Source organism: Pithys albifrons, chromosome 4 (assembly GCF_047495875.1).
Source record: "Pithys albifrons albifrons isolate INPA30051 chromosome 4, PitAlb_v1, whole genome shotgun sequence".
Lineage (NCBI taxonomy): Eukaryota > Metazoa > Chordata > Aves > Passeriformes > Thamnophilidae > Pithys > Pithys albifrons.
Window position 1 is genome coordinate 630881 of NC_092461.1, and position 20173 is coordinate 651053.

Genomic DNA, 20173 nt, shown 5'->3' on the forward strand with positions numbered 1-20173 from the left:
AGTTAGGCACAAGTTCTCCTACAGACTGTGAACATGTTACTGGGATCTGCCTTCAAAATTTGGATTTATTTGCTGTAATCCAATTCAAGTTATACAGCAAGGGCGAGTTCTGTGCCCACACTGGCAGTGCCCTGATGCCAGGTGTTCCCTGGTTTTCCAGGCAGTCTGGGCAGTGCCCTCTGAGTGCAGTCGTGCCCACACAGTAGCTGCAAACCCAAGTGCTCCTCTGGTCTCTGCAGGGGCCCCACACTCACCCCCAGGAAAAGGGGGGTCAGCACCACCAGCAGTGGTGCCCCCCAAGGTGCCAGCACCCCCCAAACAGCTGCTCTGGGGTTTGGCTCCCTGAGGAGGCCTTTGGAAAGCACCTGGAGGTTCTGTCATACACCTGCCAGTGCCAGTGCCACAATCCAGACATCAGCACCAGGTCCGTGTCCAAGTCAAGCCTGGAGCAAGGGCTGGGGGGAGGTTTATTCCCCTGCAGGACACACAGTTGTAAGGAATTCAGTGGGAAGCACCAAGGCAGCCTCCTGGGTCATCTGTTACCATTGGCTGGACTCCAATGCTCCCATTTCTGGCAGTCACTGGCTTTAAAGAGACTGAGTAAAGGACTAAGCAGTGCTGAACTAACCAGGCAGCCACCAGACCACACTGGCACCAAACCTGATGGAGAGATCACATGGAAGCAAAACACCCACAAGGTCATTTCCGCCCAGAACTGGAGCTGATGTCCAGCTCTTACTGATTCCAATCACTCTCAGTAGCTCTGTCTTCATATCAAGTGTTCTACACAGAGTTTTTCTTCTTATGTATTACACTAAACTAAAAGGCACTTTGGCTCAAGCACATAAAAAAAAATAAAATCTGCTTGGGGAAATAAACTTCTCTCAAAAATCCAGCTCAGCCCAGCTTTAATACAACACCCAAGTCTGACCCCTCTACAGCCCTTAGGCTGCTTAGAAGACTGTGGGGATATTTCAAACACTACTTGCTTCTTGTGTCTGACTGTTCCAGAAACGTTCCCAGTGAGAAAGCCCAGGGGAAAAATCAGAAATCAGATCTGAGCATCTCCCACCCAGAAGGGCCATGTGAAAGCTGAAGCAGCACAAGAGAGTTGAGGGGTTTATGGTGACACTGAGATCACCAAAACTAAAGCTGAGCTTAAGCTAAAGAGAGAAGGGAAAGGTGGAGCAGCTCCAGACCCAAGAGTGTGAGCTGGTGACACTGGAGCCACCAGTGGGTGGCTGTAACTGGAATGGACAAGGGCACGGACAAAAAGCACGTTGGCAAATCCAGTTCCACTGCACCTGTGTGTGGAACCCCAAGCAATTTACACACTCAGACCAAAGATCTGCAGCCCAGGCATTTGCCAGCTCTAAGTCATGTAAAAACTGTTGTATTTGTGGTGAAATCTGAATTTGCTGTTCCTTTATGATCACCACGTTTGTACAAGAATTGCATAAAAGAGTTCAAGCATCTGCTGTGCTGGGATAATTCCTAACTGTTCAACTTTTTCAGTATTAAAAATCATTTTCTAATGCAGTCTTACTCTGACAATAACATTCATCCCATTTGAAACTTTTTTTTCACCTTCCATATCAGTTTTATGTATCTGTGTTGTTTAGGCTGTGATTTCTGTCAGACCATCACACACCACAAACCAGCTTTTGTTTGTCAGGCTAACGAGGGGATATAGGAAGAAAAAAGGATCATTTCTTTTTATCCACTTAATTTAAAAATCTATATTTTAAACAAATGAAAATCATTATAAGAAGGCAATTTATGTCCTGTGCTATCAATTAAAAATATCATAGACAGTTAAAATATTCTAAATAATATCCCCTTTTTTAATAAACTCCTTGTGCATGTAACAGCACTGGTAACCCTTGGACACTCCAGGCACACCAACAGAGCAGGACTGAGACTGTTCTGAATTCCTGACTTTTAAAATAATATCTTAATGCACTTTCTCTATCTTGTCTCCTGAAGCTTTTAACTAAAATTCAGTCTCACTGTCAACAGTTTTGTGCCCCACCACAAAAACTGGAAATGCTCAAAAGAAACTTTGCTTTTTGTAACAAGGAGCAAGAGGATTTCCCAGCCTTGTCCTGCTCCAGGAGCAAAGACCACAAATACCACCAATAGCTGAGGCCACAGCCCCAGACTGAAGCTGTAGGAAGTGTTTGTGCTAAATCCTCACTCCATATTTTAAATTCATTTTTTAAAAGCCATCAATTTTTTTCCATGCTGGAATCATGCCAGGTGCTCTATTCAACACACCTCAAAACAAACTGCACTAGTGGCTGTATTTGGGAACCACAAACACTTGCAAAACTCAAAGCATGTAGATGCAAAGCCTCCATTTTCCAAGGCAAGCAGTGCACACAAACTCCAGGGACAACATCTGCTCTGGAGGTGGGTGTGGGTCGTTGCTCTGAGTGGTTAATTAGTTCAGCCTTTACCCACGTGGAGTTTCGGAGGTGCAGGGATGTGCAGGGATGTGGTAAATAAAGGAGCCCTATCTGGGGACCCTGAGCAGGCTGACAGTCCCCAGATCCACCTGGAGGGTCCCCAGCCCAGCAGGGACCCCGGTCTGGCCCCTTCCCAAAGGGTCAGGCACCAGCACTTGGGGGAGCTGCTCCTGCTCTTCAGTGCCTGCTCCTTCCTCAAGTTCAGCCCAGCCATTTTACCAGCAGTATGAGGCAAAACCTCTGGAGCTGTGTTAAAGCAACCTTTGAAATGGTTGTACCCTAATTTTGGCAGCTGTTTTCTGGCTTAGCTAAGAATGCAGAGTTAACAGAGCAGCCCATTCAGCAGAGAGCACGTTTGTTTGCTGCCCAGGCACAGCATCAGCCTGTGACAGGGATTGTAACTTTCCAACTTGACTTTCCATTTTCAACAGCTGTAGAAGAGTAGCAATGGAACAGCAGTGAGACAAACAAAATGATGTGTCACCAAGATCACCTGGCACCTCCTGAAATCTTGCTAATACATAGCTCAATTTTAAACACAGAGGGAAAGATGTTTGTAAAAGACACTTCATAGTAACAGCCAACCTTTGTGTTGAAATCATCTCAGGATTCTTCAGAGATGCTAATTTTGAACCATGCTCTTTAATCCTAAGAAAATCTTCTCTCAGCTGCTATGAGGAAATGGGAAAAACAGACATTCCCAATACCTGGATCAGCATTCTGGAGAGCTAACTAGATATATATAACCACAGTTACATTTTATTGATCTCCTTTTACAACACTACAACATCTACATAGCAGAATTTGATCAGAGAGCAACTGCAGAAGGTTTTAGAAAATTTTTATTTTAAAAAAAAGTACCCCAAAGCCTGAGAATAAAAATTGATTCAATAAAGAATTATTCTATTCCCTGTTTTCTCACAGACTCAACACATGCATCTTGCAAAGGTATTTTAATTCTATTTTTCTTTTATTTCCTTTCATTTTCCTTCTCTCTCTCTGTGTTTTCCATTTCCCAAGCAGTGATTCACACTGCCATGGACACTCACTCCTTTGAAAGGACTGAGCTGCTTTCCCTTCCTCCCACAACTTTCCCTCCTGAAGTTCCCCAGTTGACTTACGAGATCCCGTCAAAGTAAGAGGTCACTTTAATACACAGCTCAGTAGGAAAAGGGATCAGGTTCTTTCCTGCACAGGTGTCACTGCTCTGCACTTTGAGGGCAAACCCCGGCAATCACAGGGGCAGAATATTTGCATTGCAACCCAATCCTCGTGGCCAGGTGACAACTGATATTTCTTTGTTCAGCAGAGCAAAACCCCTCCTGGTCCCACCAGATTGCTGCAGTCAGAGGATTCCCTGCCCTTGTCCCTGTCCCACTGGAAGGACACACACCCAGAGGGGTGCAAGGTTTGCTCAGAATCTCGGCAGGCTGAAGGTGCTGCACTAACACAACAGTTCCCTTTCTGTGCAGAAAGTGGAAGGATACCCCAAGTATTCAAAAACTTACCCCAAACCTACTGACAGTGAAATGGATAAAATAATAACTCTGCTCACCAGACTGGGAATTCTCCCCTCAGCCCCAAACAAGGTATTCCTGCCCAAATCTCCCTGACTCTGAACGCCCCTTGCTGGAGTGTCATTAATGTGCTCCCAGCCAGCAGCAGAGGAAAGGACTCTGGTCTGCAGGAAACCCTTGGAATGGTGCACATTTATATCAGCCCTGTCCTACAGGCACAAATGTACCTCCCCCGTTTCTGGGGAACACTGACAGACCCTGCTTAGGAGACAAGAGAGGCACAGGGACCGAAAAGGAATGAATTTACACGGGAATTTACTGTGGCTGCAGCTCATACAAATGAACCCGAGTTTTTCCCACAATTAAATCTATGGTGTTATCAAGAAAATCAGTTTATTTTAAGACTGTCAACCCAATATATAAATTTCCTTTTGTGCTTGAAATGCCTTTATCAGATAAGATAGCTTTTGTTTAAACTGCTATTTTCAGCCTTTGCTTTGAGGGTTTTGAATATACAGAGTGAAGTAACTTGAGATTTCCTACCCTGCTTTAAAATGTGTTTCTTCTGTCTGTTTGTATTTTGTAATTTCCTGTCAAATAACCTCACCGTAACCAACTTTCCTTGCTCCAACCTACTACTTTTTTTTTTTTTTGAAGCCATTCCCACTTCCTGAGGCTGGCAATAACCCCCTGATTACAGTGGGCTGGGATCTGCCTGTTCTCCCCCCTCTCACTCGCTTTGGCAAAGGCAGCGCTCAGGTTTCAGCTCCTCCTGAGGCTCAGAGGGGAGAGGAAGCGAGTGAGACTGCAGGAATCCAGATTAATTAGCGTTTATTGGGGCAGTCAGCACCCGGAGCAGAGCCAGCCAGTGAGGCTGGGCAGCCCCTCGGGGTGGGTGCCCTGCTCTCCTGTGCCCCCATACCCAGCCAGGCTGGGCAGCCCCTCGGGGTGGGTGCCCTGCTCTCCTCTCCCCCATACCCAGCCAGGCTGGGCAGCCCCTCGGGGTGGGTGCCCTGCTCTCCTGTGCCCCCATACCCAGCCAGGCTGGGCAGCCCCTCGGGGTGGGTGCCCTGCTCTCCTGTGCCCCCATACCCAGCCAGGCTGGGCAGCCCCTCGGGGTGGGTGCCCTGCTCTCCTGTGCCCCCATACCCAGCCAGGCTGGGCAGCCCCTCGGGGTGGGTGCCCTGCTCTCCTCTGCCCCCATACCCAGCCCCATAGTGGCACACATGGCCATGCCCTGCTCTCCTCTCCCCCAGACCAGCCCCACAGTGGCACACATGGCCATGTCCTGCTCTCCTCCATACCCAGCCCCACAGTGGCACACAGGGCCATGCCCTGCTCTCCCCCATACCCAGCCCCACAGTGGCACACATGGCCATGCCCTGCTCTCCTCTGCCCCCAGACCAGCCCCACAGTGGCACACAGGGCCATGCCCTGCTCTCCTCTGCCCCCAGACCAGCCCCACAGTGGCACACAGGGCCATGCCCTGCTCTCCTCTGCCCCCAGACCAGCCCCACAGTGGCACACACGGCCATGCCCTGCTCTCCTCTCCCCCAGACCAGCCCCACAGTGGCACACAGGGCCATGCCCTGCTCTCCTCCATACCCAGCCCCACAGTGACACACACGGCCATGCCCTGCTCTCCTCCATACCCAGCCCCACAGTGGCACACATGGCCATGCCCTGCTCTCCTCCATACCCAGCCCCACAGTGGCACACATGGCCATGCCCTGCTCTCCTCCATACCCAGCCCCACAGTGGCACACATGGCCATGCCCTGCTCTCCTCCATACCCAGCCCCACAGTGGCACACATGGCCATGCCCTGCTCTCCTGTGCCCCCATACCCAGCCCCACAGTGGCACACATGGCCATGCCCTGCTCTCCTCTCCCCCAGACCAGCCCCACAGTGGCACACATGGCCATGCCCTGCTCTCCTCCATACCCAGCCCCACAGTGGCACACAGGGCCATGCCCTGCTCTCCTCCATACTCAGCCCCACAGTGGCACACACAGCCATGCCCTGCTCTCCTCTCCCCCATACCCAGCCCCACAGTGGCACACATGGCCATTCCCTGCTCTCTGCTGGGGCTCTGTGGGTGCAGAGAGGGCAGGCAAAGCAGAGCAGAGACATTGGCTCAGTGTGTAACTGCACTTGAAGGGAGACTGGATTATTTAACTTATTTCTAAAGAGGGAACCTCTGTAATTCCCAGTGGAGTAAGACTATGAGGTTTAAATAAGTTCTCAAAAAAAGAACAAAAAAAGCTGCAGATGCTTTCCCCTCCCCAGCTGTCAGCCAAGAGCCTGGACAAGGAAACTGCACAGTTTCCTGGCTTCCTGCACAGCTCCTTGCAGGCTCCAGAGTAGCTGTTTCTCTCCTATTTGCCTACACTCACTGATTTCCTCTCTCTTTACTTCAAGAAAAATTCTCTTTTTGTGCTCTATCTGTAGGAGATGACAAGGGGGATTAACACCACCAGAGATGTTGTTTATGACCTCTTCTTTTATGGGCACTATTTATCACAGAGGCTCACTGGCCTCGTGTTTCCCAAACTTCAGTCAAGGAATGAACTCAAGATGGATGAACACTCCCAGCATCGCTGCTTTAAACAAACCCCCCAGTTTGTAAATAAGAAGTGATTAGAGAAATTTGCTGCAGAAATCAGCCCCATTAATCAGCTGGTTGTAAAGCAGATTGATGTGCACCAGCTAGAGCTGTCTAAACAATTTGGTTAACCTTTAGCAAAAATGTGAAGGAATATGCCACCAAATGGTGCAGATTTAAATGGACAGGACGTGCTCCTTTTAGGAGAACAGTTCAGTTCCAAGGTGATTACTTTGTTCAGATTTTCCCAGCACAATTGGCCCAAAAGGAATAATTTACAGTTCCACTCTTTTCCCCAAGCTCATTCCAGGCTGTGACCAGCAATGGCCATGGCAGCACAGGGAGTGTCTGTTCAAAGGCAGGTTGGAGCTGGGCCTTGGGAAGGAACACTGATGTTAAATCAATGCACAAAGAGAAATGAATCCCCAGAAAAACTCTGGGGATTTCCTCCACCATTGCTTTCCCTCTCGTTACCACTAATTTGTTTGGGGTTTTTTTTCCCAACCCAAATCACAGTGGACTTCAATTTTTTGAAGAAGCATTTGATTCATATTTTCAGGTTTTATTCCACAACCATCAGCAACAGAAAACCAGTTGAAAAGGTGAGGAGCAAGAGACAAGAAAGCCATCAAACAGTCTCTGCCAGTTGTTTTCCTCCAAGATCTGCAGTTTTCAGAGGAACACCAGAGACTGATTATACCACTCTCATAATTACATAATATTTCCCATAGCAAAGGTGTGTGCTGAACACAGCTCTGTTCCAACAGCATCTCACTCATGCTCAGCAGGGACATTGGTGTAACCAACAAAGGAATTTGGTATCAATCCCTCTGGCTGGGAAAGCTGCACTTGATCTGTGCAGCCAATGAATAATAAATCAATGCAAATCACACCCCTCTATCACTAACAACCATTTTCTGGTCAGCTACACCACAGAACAGGCTCTCCCACAGCAGACAAATAACCCCCAGTGCCTCAAAGAGGAGTTATTTATAGCCTGCAGGGAAACAATTGGGCTCTAACATATAATTTGCACCACTGTTTATATTTCCAGCAGGTTTGGCCCTTGAAATCCTCAGCTCCAGTGGAGGCACAAGCTGCTTTCATCACCAGTGATGACTCTGCAAATTATGCCACAGAGCTGAACATGGAGCTGCGAACCTTCAGCCCCACCAGGACCACCAGCTCACCCACACACTGTTTCTGAACCATCTGTAGCTTTTCTGGGTGACACTTTTTGATAGAAATTGCAGCTCTTTTAAGGTATGAACTATCACAGATAAAATAAAGCTCCAGGTCAGGAATGCAGACAACCTGAGAGGGGAAGGTTTGTAACTCACTCTATTAGTGCAGTCTAAAGCTATTCTCCTTCTGCAAGATGGATGGGTTTAGCCCCTGGAAGGTGCCAGGCAGCTGAACAGATCTGGGGAAAGAGGCCTGGAGGGCACAGTGAGGCCATCAGGGCTCACCTTTCACTGAGGAGATGGATGCTCACAAGGGTCTGTGCAGAGCTCATCACTGAGCACTGGAGAACATCACATCATGCAAGCCAGAGCTAACCTGGCCTGCCCAAAACACTTCCAAGAGCATGGAATAATAATACAAATACATGGACTAATCCAAGCCACCACCATAACATCCTGCAAATCACCCACTCCCCACAACGGCTCAGTCCTGACGCTCACAATTCACTCTGAAGTTCAATTCTCTCCTCATGGTTACATTAACAGGCAGCTCTGATGGCACAACCAACAGCACTTCCCTCCTGAACTGAGGATAAGAGCCTGGACACAAACCCAACCCCACAGCCTGCAGAGCTCTGGCTGCTGTTCAGAGAACAAGCCTGGCATGGGAAAGGGACAGGAAGCCTTGGGAGTGTTTGAGCCACACTAAGGGCATCAAACTCAAAGCAGCTCCCCGCGGGGACAGCATGTCCAGAACACCCCTGGGACAGAGGGAGGAGAAGGGACAAAGGTGCCTGAGAGCTGCCCCTGAGCCCAGCAGTGCCCACCCAGCTCTCCCAGTGCAGGAACACCACAGCCTGCACCAGCTGGGCAGCGAGCTCAGCCCCTGCCAGCCCCAGCAGCACCCCAGGCCCACCCTGGCTGGGTGCAGGGCTGCAAACAAACAGCCCCCCATGCCCACCCTGGCTGGGTGCAGGGCTGCAAACAAACAGCCCCCCGTGCCCACCCTGGCTGGGTGCAGGGCTGCAAACAAACAGCCCCCCATGCCCACCCTGGCTGGGTGCAGGGCTGCAAACAAACAGCCCCCCGTGCCCTCCCTGGCTGGGTGCAGGGCTGCAAACAAACAGCCCCCCATGCCCACCCTGGCTGGGTGCAGGGCTGCAAACAAACAGCCCCCCGTGCCCTCCCTGGCTGGGTGCAGGGCTGCAAACAAACAGCCCCCCATGCCCACCCTGGCTGGGTGCAGGGCTGCAAACAAACAGCAGCCCTTTGCCTGCCCTGCCTCCTGCACCACTCCACACTGAGCAACTGCAGCTGCTCTGGGGTCTGAGGTTATCAGGGCAGGGATCTGCAAACAGAGAAATGCAAACTGTGGGAGTCTGTTCAGACTCCTCTTTGTGACCAAGAAGCTCCTTTTAGGGCTGGCCTGACCTGCCCCAGAGGCTTCCCAGAGAGCTGTGTAATAAAGATGATTGAAATGCAGACTGTGTCAACAGACACTTCCTTTGAGAGAGGTAAACAGGAGGACAGCACCTTGTTCATCAAACCCAACCAGACATACCTATAGGGCACATGGGGCCAGCCAAGACCCTTTGGGGTTTTCTCTTGCCTTTTAAAAAGAAAACAGTTATTAACTTTTTTCCCCCCAAATTTAATATTAAAAGAAGGAAATGCTGGCAACCCCCCAGTGGTGTTATGTCAGCTGCTCTTGTCAGGTCAAACACAGTGCAGCAGGAAAGGCAGCAGGGGCTTCATGGGAATATCCACACCAGCTCGGTGCCATTCTGCTCCTCTGCCCAAACACACTGCCAAACAATGCCCTGTGCCCAGAGAGAGCAGGCCCAGCCCCTCAGCTCTCTGCCCAGCCTGCCCAAGGGGCAAGCACCACTGCAGAAAGGAAAAGGCAATTACATGCCAGACTGCACCTCTTGGAGAGCTCCCATATGGTCAAGTCCTCCCATTCCAGAAAGGCAATTAACTGGACATTCTTCCTTGGTGTAGATGCAGTGGTGGAAACAGCCCAGTGCAGGACAGCAAATCAATATGTTCAGCATCCAGCTCATAAAAGCAGGCAGAAGACAGGAACCTGGCCAGCACCTCAGCAGCCACCAGGACAGCCAAAGCAAACAAACACAGGCACTGAGATGGTAAAACCTGGAACCTGGTCAGAAAACTACTCCCTGTCCAAGCTTCTGTTTCTCTAGTCTTAAGATATACAAACCTATTCTCTACTGCCTTTATTCAAATGCGTATTTCTTAATCTTGCCATCCTTGTTACCCAAGTTCCCATTTCCCCTCCTGTGCCAGAGGAATGGAAGCAGTGCCAGTGTACCAGGGCAGAGGCAGCAGCAGGGCTGGTTGGAGCCTTGTGCAGGCCCAGGGGGAAGAAGGATCTGACCAGACCCTCTCTCAGTACAAGGCAGGTCTTAGTTCCTCCACTACTCAGCATTAGTGCCATTCCCTCTTCAAGTATTCAGTAACTTTCCTGGCACAAAGTGCCAGAGGTGACACCTTAATAGGATGTCTGGGACTCCAGGGCCAGGCTGCTGGAGCCAACTGCCTGAGCCTCTGTTGGCACTCACCAGCTCCTCTGGCCTTGCCTCTGCTGCCAGGGAGTCTGACAGGACCGAAATCCACAGCATCAGAACCCACTGCTGCTAACTGCAAACTGTAATTAGAGCATTTGCCTCTGGTGCAATGCAGTAATGAGGGGAAAATGGGTGTCTCTCCCTTTTCTGAGATCTGTGAGTGCAGGCAGGTACAGACAGCCCTGAGCCTGCCCTGCCTGTGCTCCAGGCTGGCTCCAGGCTCGGTGTGCACTGCACCAGCAAACAGGCCCTGCACTCACACACCTGAGCTTGCCCACATGGCTGCAAACACAACTGAGAATTGTGCCCCTGTAGCAAAGGAAGAAATAAAGCCCAACACCTTTTCTTTCCATCCAACACTTGTTCACACCTGCCCTAACAAGCTTGGCACTACTGTCCTTGTCTTCTCATAGGTGTCTGTTTGCAGACACTTTAGTCTTGCTGTTCATTATATTTAGGCCATTTGCAAGTATTGAGCTCTCAGCTGCACACAGAAATAGTCACAGAGGGTAAACCACAGTGGGCAGTGGATTCTACTGAGGAACCAGTGGAGCCTGCATGACCCTTATCAGAGTGAACCAGCTCTTTCCAACACCTCTAAATTACCCCTTCTGTTTTACTGGCTGTTTTAAAAAAGAATCACTGCAAAATAACAAAACACGAACAGAGACATAAAAACCCCAGTGCAAAACCAACACAAGTGTCTGTTCTTTTGATTAGGAAGTTTACCAAGTGCCTGACTAGTCAACAATCAAGCCACTAAGACAACATAGCAAAACTGAAGTAATTCTTTGAAGACACTAGAAATGTTCAGTATTGAGCAGCCTGTATTTCTGGTGTGTGCCACTGATCTGCTCTGAACCTCTGCCCAGATGTGTCACTGACGGGGAAACCAAGCCAAGGGCAGAACAGCAGAGCACAGTAGGCATGGGAGAACTGCCTGCTCTGCAGCACCCCAGAACCACACACAGGCACACTCCCCAGGCAAGATGACAGACCCTCTCCTGGCTGTTGTTTCAGGGGCTGAGCAGCACCCAGGTGATTGCCATGCCTAGCCTGGAGGTCAGCACCTTTCCTACCCCTCCCGCAGCCCTCCCACCCCTCCCGCAGCCCTCCCACCCCTCCCGCAGCCCTCCCACCCCTCCCGCAGCCCTCCCACCCCACCAGGCTGCTCTTCCCAGCAGGAGTTGCCCAGCAGGAGTTACTGACTCCAGCAGGATCCAGCAAGCCCTTCTCCTCCTCCTCCCATCTTTGCAGCAGAATGTCTGTGGAAATGTTCTGGACAGCAAACCAGCCCCAGAGTCAGCCCAGCTGCCCTCCACTCTCAGAGGGGTTGAGGAGCACAACTTTGCTTTTGTACAAGATTTCTGGAGCCTGCCTGTGCTGCAGAACACAAGAGCTGCCTTTGATCTCTCCTCACTTTCCTGCTTTCAGGCTCAAAGTTGGCAGAGAGCAGCCCACAACACACAGCATCGACTCGTGGTTCTGAGCTGCCTTTACTGGGAGAGAGGAAAACACTGGAGACAAAGAGCTAAACATTAGGGAGAACAAACATGTATCACTCCAGTAAATTCATCAGATAATATTAATTAACTAAGGAAACCTCAGACAACAACAAAAAGAAAAGAAGGGGGAAAACCCTCCTTAATTTATGCCAAAGCCAAAAGAATAGAAGTCCTGAATTTCCTCTTTTTCCCTTGGCAGCAAGACTGGGCTAGAGCAGGCCCAGCAACAAGATCATGACTTTGCTATTCAGAAATCAAGAGAGAATATGAATGTACCCTGACTCCAGGTGGAGCTGGGAGAGCCTTAATGCTGAGGTTTGTAATTACTGGTATCTCAGACCAGCCCCTGTTTCTGAGCACTGGCCTAGATTGGCAAGTCCCCTGCAAGTTTCCAGGAGGGAGACCCTGTGGATGTGCTCCTGTAGCTACACATGTCCAGTCCTTATGGCACAGGGAGCTGAACACACGCCCAGGGCACCATCCTTGGAGGCACATCTGGGACTGCAGCCTTCCCAGCACCTCCCTGCTCAGGCAGAACAGGCAGCCCAGTCCTTGGAAAACACAGAAGGGCACGAGATTAAAGTGTGAGGACCAGAACTGCCAAAGGGGCAGGGAGCATTTTAAAGTATTTTCCTGTAATGTTTTACAGGGAATGCACTTGAAAGTAGCAGACAAAACCAAACATCCCTTCCCTTTAAAAAATGCCAGTTTCATGGCAGTGTCCAAATCTGGTTGTTTTGCAAGCACTTCAAGCCTATGCCACTCTCTGGGAAAATGGGGCCTTTCCAATACATTATCCACTAGATTGATTTCAGGCCTCAAATCAGTCAAGAAATCCCATCACAATCATGTGATCAGCAGCTGTGGGCTGACATTCAGGCATGACAACTTATGACAAAAATAAAGAATAAGTGTTTCCCTTTTACATGTTTTTTTCAAAATCAGACCACATTTTACTAAAGTGCATTTTTCTGGAGATTGGTTTCAGAATGAACAGCACCAACTTCAAAGCAAATGTTTCTGTGAGGGCTGTTACCATTCGAGTTCTCACATGCTCTTCAAGGCTGCAGTGACCTGGGAGGCACATAATGAGGCCCAGGCAGCCAATAAAGCACTGATTTAATTATGCTGTTTGATATAGGATGACCTCACCCACTGCTGTTTATCCCACTACACTGCCTGAAATACTCCAGCAGCACATGGCAAGGCACAGGCCCAGCCTGAGCAGCCCCCAGGCCCCCAGAACAGACACCAGATGAGGGCTGTTCTCTTCCTGTAGCTTACAGTAGGGTTTGAAGTTGTGCTCACTTCCAGCAGTTCTTAAATGTGCACTGACTGCTGGAGAGCAGGTTGTGAGCAAGGACTCCAAGACTGCTGAACAAAACACCCACTGCTGTGGTTATAGAGGGGATATCCACTGTGTCCAGGTCTCTGGTCTACTGTACAATCAACAACAGCAAGAAGCCAACGCTGGTGGGGCTGCAGGGCAGCCCCGGGTGGTTACACCATCTCCACAGATCCCTGGGGTTATGGATGGAGGTCCCAGGTGGTTACACCATCTCCACAGGTCCCTGGGTCTATGGATGGAGGCCCCAGGTGGTTACACCATCTCCACAGGTCCCTGGGGTTATGGATGGAGGCCCCAGGTGGTTACACCATCTCCACAGGTCCCTGGGTCTATGGATGGAGGCCCCAGGTGGTTACACCATCTCCACAGATCCCTGGGTCTATGGATGGAGGTCCCAGGTGGTTACACCATCTCCACAGATCCCTGGGTCTATGGATGGAGGTCCCAGGTGGTTACACCATCTCCACAGATCCCTGGGTCTATGGATGGAGGTCCCAGGTGGTTACACCATCTCCACAGATCCCTGGGTCTATGGATGGAGGTCCCAGGTGGTTACACCATCTCCACAGATCCCTGGGGTTATGGATGCAGGGCAGCCCCAGGTGGTTACACCATCTCCACAGATCCCTGGGGCTATGGATGGAGGTCCCAGGTGGTTACACCATCTCCACAGATCCCTGGGTCTATGGATGGAGGTCCCAGGTGGTTACACCATCTCCACAGATCCCTGGGGTTATGGATGGAGGTCCCAGCTGGTTACACCATCTCCACAGATCCCTGGGACTATGGATGGAGGGAGGCCCCAGGTGGTTACACCATCTCCACAGATCCCTGGGGTTATGGATGGAGGTCCCAGCTGGTTACACCATCTCCACAGATCCCTGGGGTTATGGATGGAGGTCCCAGGTGGTTACACCATCTCCACAGATCCCTGGGGCTATGGATGGAGGGAGGCCCCAGGTGGTTACACCATCTCCACAGGTCCCTGGGGTTATGGATGGAGGGAAGCCCCAGGTGGTTACACCATCTCCACAGATCCCTGGGGTTATGGATGGAAGGCAGCCCCAGGTGGTTACACCATCTCCACAGATCCCTGGGGCTATGGATGGAGGTCCCAGGTGGTTACACCATCTCCACAGATCCCTGGGGCTATGGATGGAAGGCAGCCCCAGGTGGTTACACCATCTCCACAGATCCCTGGGGTTATGGATGGAGGGAAGCCCCAGGTGGTTACACCATCTCCACAGATCCCTGGGGCTATGGAGACACCTCAGGCCCCAGTGTGAGCTCTGACCCACCATTCCCTTCTGCTCCAAAAAGAAGAATGGGGGAAGGAATCAGCACAACCTGCAAGATCTTCCCCCCAGGAAACTTCTGTAACCACCTCCTGCCAGAAAATTACATGCCAAGGCCCAGAGTCTGGTTAAAAATACATGTATGGCTTATTCTGCACTCCTGGGTAAGATTCCCTGAAAAATATGCATTGAAGTAACTCTTTATGGTGTTAAGGCCACGAAAATCTCCGTGAGGAAATGAGTAGTTCTTTATTCAGTGCACCATCTGCCAAGCAGGCAGTAAATAAAGCCCTACAAGAAGTGGTGAGAAACAAAACAATCAACAGCCTACCCACTCATTAAGCATTAGCCACGCTGTGTGCTGAACAATGTGCAGGCCTGGGGGTGGGGAGCAGGGGGAGCACACAAGCCTCTAATTAAAGGCAATCAAAATGAAGATTTACCAAGAGGATGAATGAGTAACTTTAGCTGTAGGATTTTCTGGCCTCCAACTGCGTGGGTTTGAAAGCAGAAGTCCAGCCCTGCTCAGGAAGCCAGAGGCCTGACTTCAGGCATTCTTTTGGTTATTTTCCTCTGTACAGAAGCAGCCCAGAGAGCACACGAGGCTGCCACACGTTTGCCCTCATCAGGCACAAGGCATGTCCAAGGGCCATTGCTGTCACTGCCACCCCTCACAGCAGCCAGACAGCAGGACAGGTTACAGGAGAGGTACCCCAGCTGTGTCTGGTTTGAAGGTCAGTCTGGAAAAACAGCAATTTGGTACACCCTCTCAGAGTTCTCAGCAACACTGCATTTTAAACCCTGTATTCAAAATAAAATCCAAGGCATCCTGTTTGCAAGGGTGAAAGATCAAAAGAGTCTACATTAAACCCAGTATTAGCAAAGAAAAATGTGTGTATACACACTGTGTATTTCTAAACCTTTAGAACAGAGAACTCAACCAATGAGAAAACATTTGTCCAGCAGAGCAGAAAAATAGCTGAGACACACCAACATTAATGTGTTTTCATTTTCTTTTCCAGCTCTGGTACAAATTCAGCCAATATCACTTCATATGATCTCATACCAGGATAGGAGCCAAAAGTTTCACTTGAAATCTTTGCAGTTATCAGATCTGGGAAACTTTTCAATCACTGAAGTTTGAGAAACAAAAAAAAAAGACTGGAGATAAAAGGCCAGGAGCTTGAAACATTTATCACTTCATCACACTCTGCCATTTGATGCTAGGTCAGCATCTTCACAGACACAATGAAAGGTTTGTTTTACCTATACTTTGAAATGTTGGGGAAAAAAATGAAATTAATTAATGTGTGGGGTTAGAAACAGGCCCTGAGCAGCAGGGCTGGGCAGCCCACGTGCAGGACAAGCTCCTCAGCCAGCACCTCCAGCAGTGGAAAAGCTCCAGGCACAAAGGGAGGTTTCCAGCCCTGGATTCCAGCAGTGGCAAACTGCAGCCACAGCCACGGTGCTCTGGTGCCAGCCTTGCCAGTACCAGGCCCTGCCATGCAGAGGGCCAGGGCAAGTGTGATGCTCCCTGCCAGCATGTCCAGGAGAACAGTGCCCTGCTGGAAGCAAATGTTACCAACGTCGTTAAGGAATTGCTAAAAGAGGAGACTTCCAGCTCCGTGTAACGCTGTGCAGGGACTGAAGGTGTCAGAGCAGGGTAACAAGGACTTTGCTGCCGTGTCTGACACCTCCAGTCTCCTCCTGGAACAGCAAATGGGCCACAAACACTCCACATGCACAGCTGTAACCCAAGGAAAAGCAGGCAAAGCACAAAAGTGAATGTCCCCCCAGCACAGAGGGGTTTATACCTTGCCAAGGTGGTCATTGCTTTGAGAGTCTGTGCCAATCAGCTCCAGACCCCACATGGTTTCAGGGCTCACATCCTGCCCAGGGACAGCCCAGCCACCCCCTGCAGCACAAATGCCACAGTGCAAAGAGCACATCTTTAAAACATGCACAACCATTTTAACCCTCCCCTCAAGCAGTGACTGTACAGACCAACATATAACCAGATTTCCTTGTGACAAACTTCAAAATAAAAGTTTAAAACATTGCCTTTTTCTAAGCAAGACAGTGTATGACAGATAGAGAAAAAGAACATTTTCAGAAAGGCCCACAAGACACTCAGATGTGGGTTTGTAGGCTGATGGTTGCCCAGGTGTGTCACCAGAGGAGCTCCCTCTTCAACAAACAGAAAATACAGAAAGTACCACTGAAATGTTTCTATTGCTTTCCCACACTTGCATTAAAGGAATCTTTGTGCACACACATGGACCTAGAGAGCTTTTTCCATTTCCTTGCTGAGCAAAGTGACTTTTCCCTTCCTCCAAGAAGAGCTGCCATTTACATCATACTGGGGACCAAACCCAAGAAGGCTGGAAGCTGAATCTTACTAATGAAGATTGTTTCCTAATGAAGATCCCTGCTCTGCCATCACCTTCCAAATCCTCCCTCCAAATGCTCATTTTCTCATTATTGCCTGCACATTTCCCAGCCCTTTGTTCTTTCCTCTTCTTCAGAAAGATTTGATTTCTGGTTCCCTGACTTTGTTTCCACCTCTGTCACTCATCAACTTTCCTACTTGGTCCCAAGTACATCCCACCAAGAGACATCTCTGGAGGAAAAAAATGCTTGGCTTACCCAGCTGAACAGAACAATTCCCACCCACTCCACTCCCTACTCCTCCTTCCATCCTGCTCTTTGTTCTGGAGCAGCCACAGAGGTTCCTATTCCTGTCTGGTTTCCTCCTCCACCCCCAGAGCTCCAGATGCTCCCAAGCACCAGTGAGAAAGTGAGACCCCTCTGCCAAAAGCCTGGGCTCCAGCACCAGGTGCTTTTTCTCACAGAACTGGGGTTTTTTGAGCAGGTTGTACTAAGAGGCACAGACTCCATCCCTGGGCAGGAGCTGAAGGTGACACGTGCCAGGGGCTCACAAAGCTGAAGGAGCTCAGAATGCCAATATGTAAGTTCCCCCAAAGGGTCTCGTAGCCTTTTCTGGTGGTGGCCCCAGGGATTTCCAGTCAGAGCCAAAGACAGACACCCTGAAGTCCCTCCTGTCCCCCTGCAGGGTTTGGTTTCTCTCCTCCCCTCCGAGGGCAGGGATGCAGCAAGGGAGGGAGGGAGGGAGGCAGGAGGACACACGAGCTGGACTTGCAGCCACCATAACCAACACATCCCCTCCACTCTGGCAGCTCCTGGGAGCAGCCATGGACATGGTTCGTGCTGTGCTTCCCTGTCTTTCACCAACAAATGCATGCAGGCTCTAACAGAGCTCCACCCTGAGCTTTTCTCCAGTTTTTAAGCAGGACAGCTTCAAAACCAGCTGTATTAATGTTTTCAGTTCAGATTTCTTTGACATTGGGCTAAAAGCTTTCAAATACAGAACATTCTACATCAGAGAGCAGGTGGGGTACAGAAAACTGGCACTATTTTTTAATGGAAACCTTCTTATTACTGACCAGGAACAGGAAATTCTGAAGGCTCATGTTTGTAATTAGGAGGTGTATCTGTAGTATCTGAAATTTCTTCCATTCTCACAGAGTCATCTGAATTGTATCTTCCTGTTTTGACTAAAAGCTTTCTGAAGTAAGACCCGAGTTAATGACTAATTATCTCAGAATTCACTCACCCACCTTTCCCGGAGCAGGAAGGAGCTCAGAACCCTCCATGTCAGCCCTTCCATCCCATTCACACCCACTTCAGAAGTGCAAATCCTCTGCTCCTCTGGGACTCCAGCCTGAAATAAAGAAAAGCAGAATAGGGGCACTCAGTAACTTTATGTAATGCACCGATTAAAAAATTCAATTGTAGTAATAGGTGTTGTAGAACAATTTGTTCCTACTGTACCGTGCCTTGCAGATCCTCAGTCAAAGGCTCTAATTCAAGGGCAAGTGACTGTAGGATGGCAGAACACACAATGCTTTTACTCATCTCCACCATCCCACATTGCAGTATTTTTCCTGTTCAGTTACAATAAATCCCAGGCAGGCACCACAAGCTCTCCAGTCACTGGATGAAGCCCAGAATTCCAGTCAGGATGGTGCTTCCTTGCTACAGACTGCCCTGAACAGGAACACAACCTGGAATGTGCTCTTAAAGCACAGCCTTGAGCAATAACATTTACTGAACGTTCATGCTGCAAAAAGGCAGCCAAAGTGTGGCAGGGGAAGACAAAGCCACTCTCAGAGACATTTTCTCCTTCTCTGCAACAGCTTTCAGTGGGTTTTGTCCGTTTCTTTTACCAAATCAGGCCCAAGCACAGGGCTGGGTGCTGGGCAGTGGCAGGGGGGATGTCCCTGGAACACCACAGAGGAACTGCTGCCTGTTTGGAGCTCACCAGCCTGATGGGGATGGGGAGTTTAACAGCCTAAGGGCAAGAGCAAGACTTCAGCCCTACACAGGAAACAGTAAATAATATTCAACACAGCAGCTCAGATTCTGCATTTGCACGTCACCCATGCAGGTACATTCTCACAAAAATATGCCATTTATTTCCTATTCCCACATTTGTAATTAATAAATGCATAACTAATTTCATGTGGCATTATTATAAATACCAGTTTTCTCTGTTACATGGTGTGAATTTGTGTGTGCAGGTGTATAACCTTGCCAGAAATCCACACAAGCAGCCCCTGGAGTCTGAAATCCCTGAGCTTTAAGGTCCCTTCTGTGGCACTGCCCCATGGGCTGAGACCCTGAGCTCTGGCACACTCGGGTCACCCAAACTGTCAGCCCTGGGACAGCACCACAGAGTCTGCCAATGCTCAGAAAGCCAAGTAAGAGCTGCCTGCTGTAAAACATCCTGAAAACCCTGAGAAGGATAAAAGGAAGGACATTTTGTCAGCAACAAAGTTTTTTATATCTAAGAATGTTAAGTGCACCTTCTCTTTTTTATAGTATGAATAAAAATAAACAGGCTGACCAAAGCCAGGAAAGGTTCAAGTCTTAGCCACCTAGATAGTATGGGCCTTGTTCAAACTACAAGCTTAAGAGTTAAAATAAAGGAAATTCCAAGGTAAGGAGGGAGGGGGTGATTAACATCCAGCCTTGGATTAGGGTTTGCAGCCAAAAGCAGCTTCTGTGGGGCAGTTCTGTGGCACAGCCCCCCTGAACAGCACAGATACAGCACAGGGACCCCTGGGGAGTGCCAGGCAGGGCCCATGGCACAGGACAGGCAGTGCTGGCAGGCTGAGGGCCCTGCCCGGACAGCTCAGCAGTTTGGGAACTTGCAATCAGGTTTTCTATAATCATGACACATGCACAGTGTAGTGTTCTCCACACGTGCAGGAAACTCGTGCAGAGTAACTACTCAGGGCTCAGAGAGATCTGTCTCTGCACACTTGTGGGGCTCAGTGTACACCTGGAGCAGGTACAGCCTCTGCAAACACAGCCCCTGCCCTTTACAAACCTGTCTGATTCTGTGGGACTGCACAAAACTGCTGCATTGCATTCCCCTGCTGAGGAATGGCCTGTGTGTTGATGCAAAGGAGAAAACATCAGTGACCCTCAGAACTGGAAGTTCTGCCTTCCAAAGGCACAGCCTCATGTTTTCTCAGCCTCATGTTTCTGACTTAAGCAGCTGGAACTGCAAAAGGAAAGATGCCCATGGAAGCCTGTGAGGGGTGGAACTCACACTCCAGTTTGGACCCCTCTGGCAC

The 20173-nt window shown here is 49.6% G+C and overlaps 1 long non-coding RNA gene across 2 annotated transcripts in view; it reads right to left on the reverse strand.

Annotated features, from left to right (window-relative positions):
• The window catches only part of LOC139671014 (uncharacterized), a 354063-nt gene that overhangs the window by 241356 nt on the left and 92534 nt on the right, over positions 1–20173 (reverse strand). For both annotated transcript variants that reach the window (XR_011697644.1, XR_011697643.1), the window contains exon 4: positions 18149–18252. This is a non-coding gene — a long non-coding RNA (uncharacterized lncRNA). The remainder of the gene's footprint in view (positions 1–18148; positions 18253–20173) is intronic.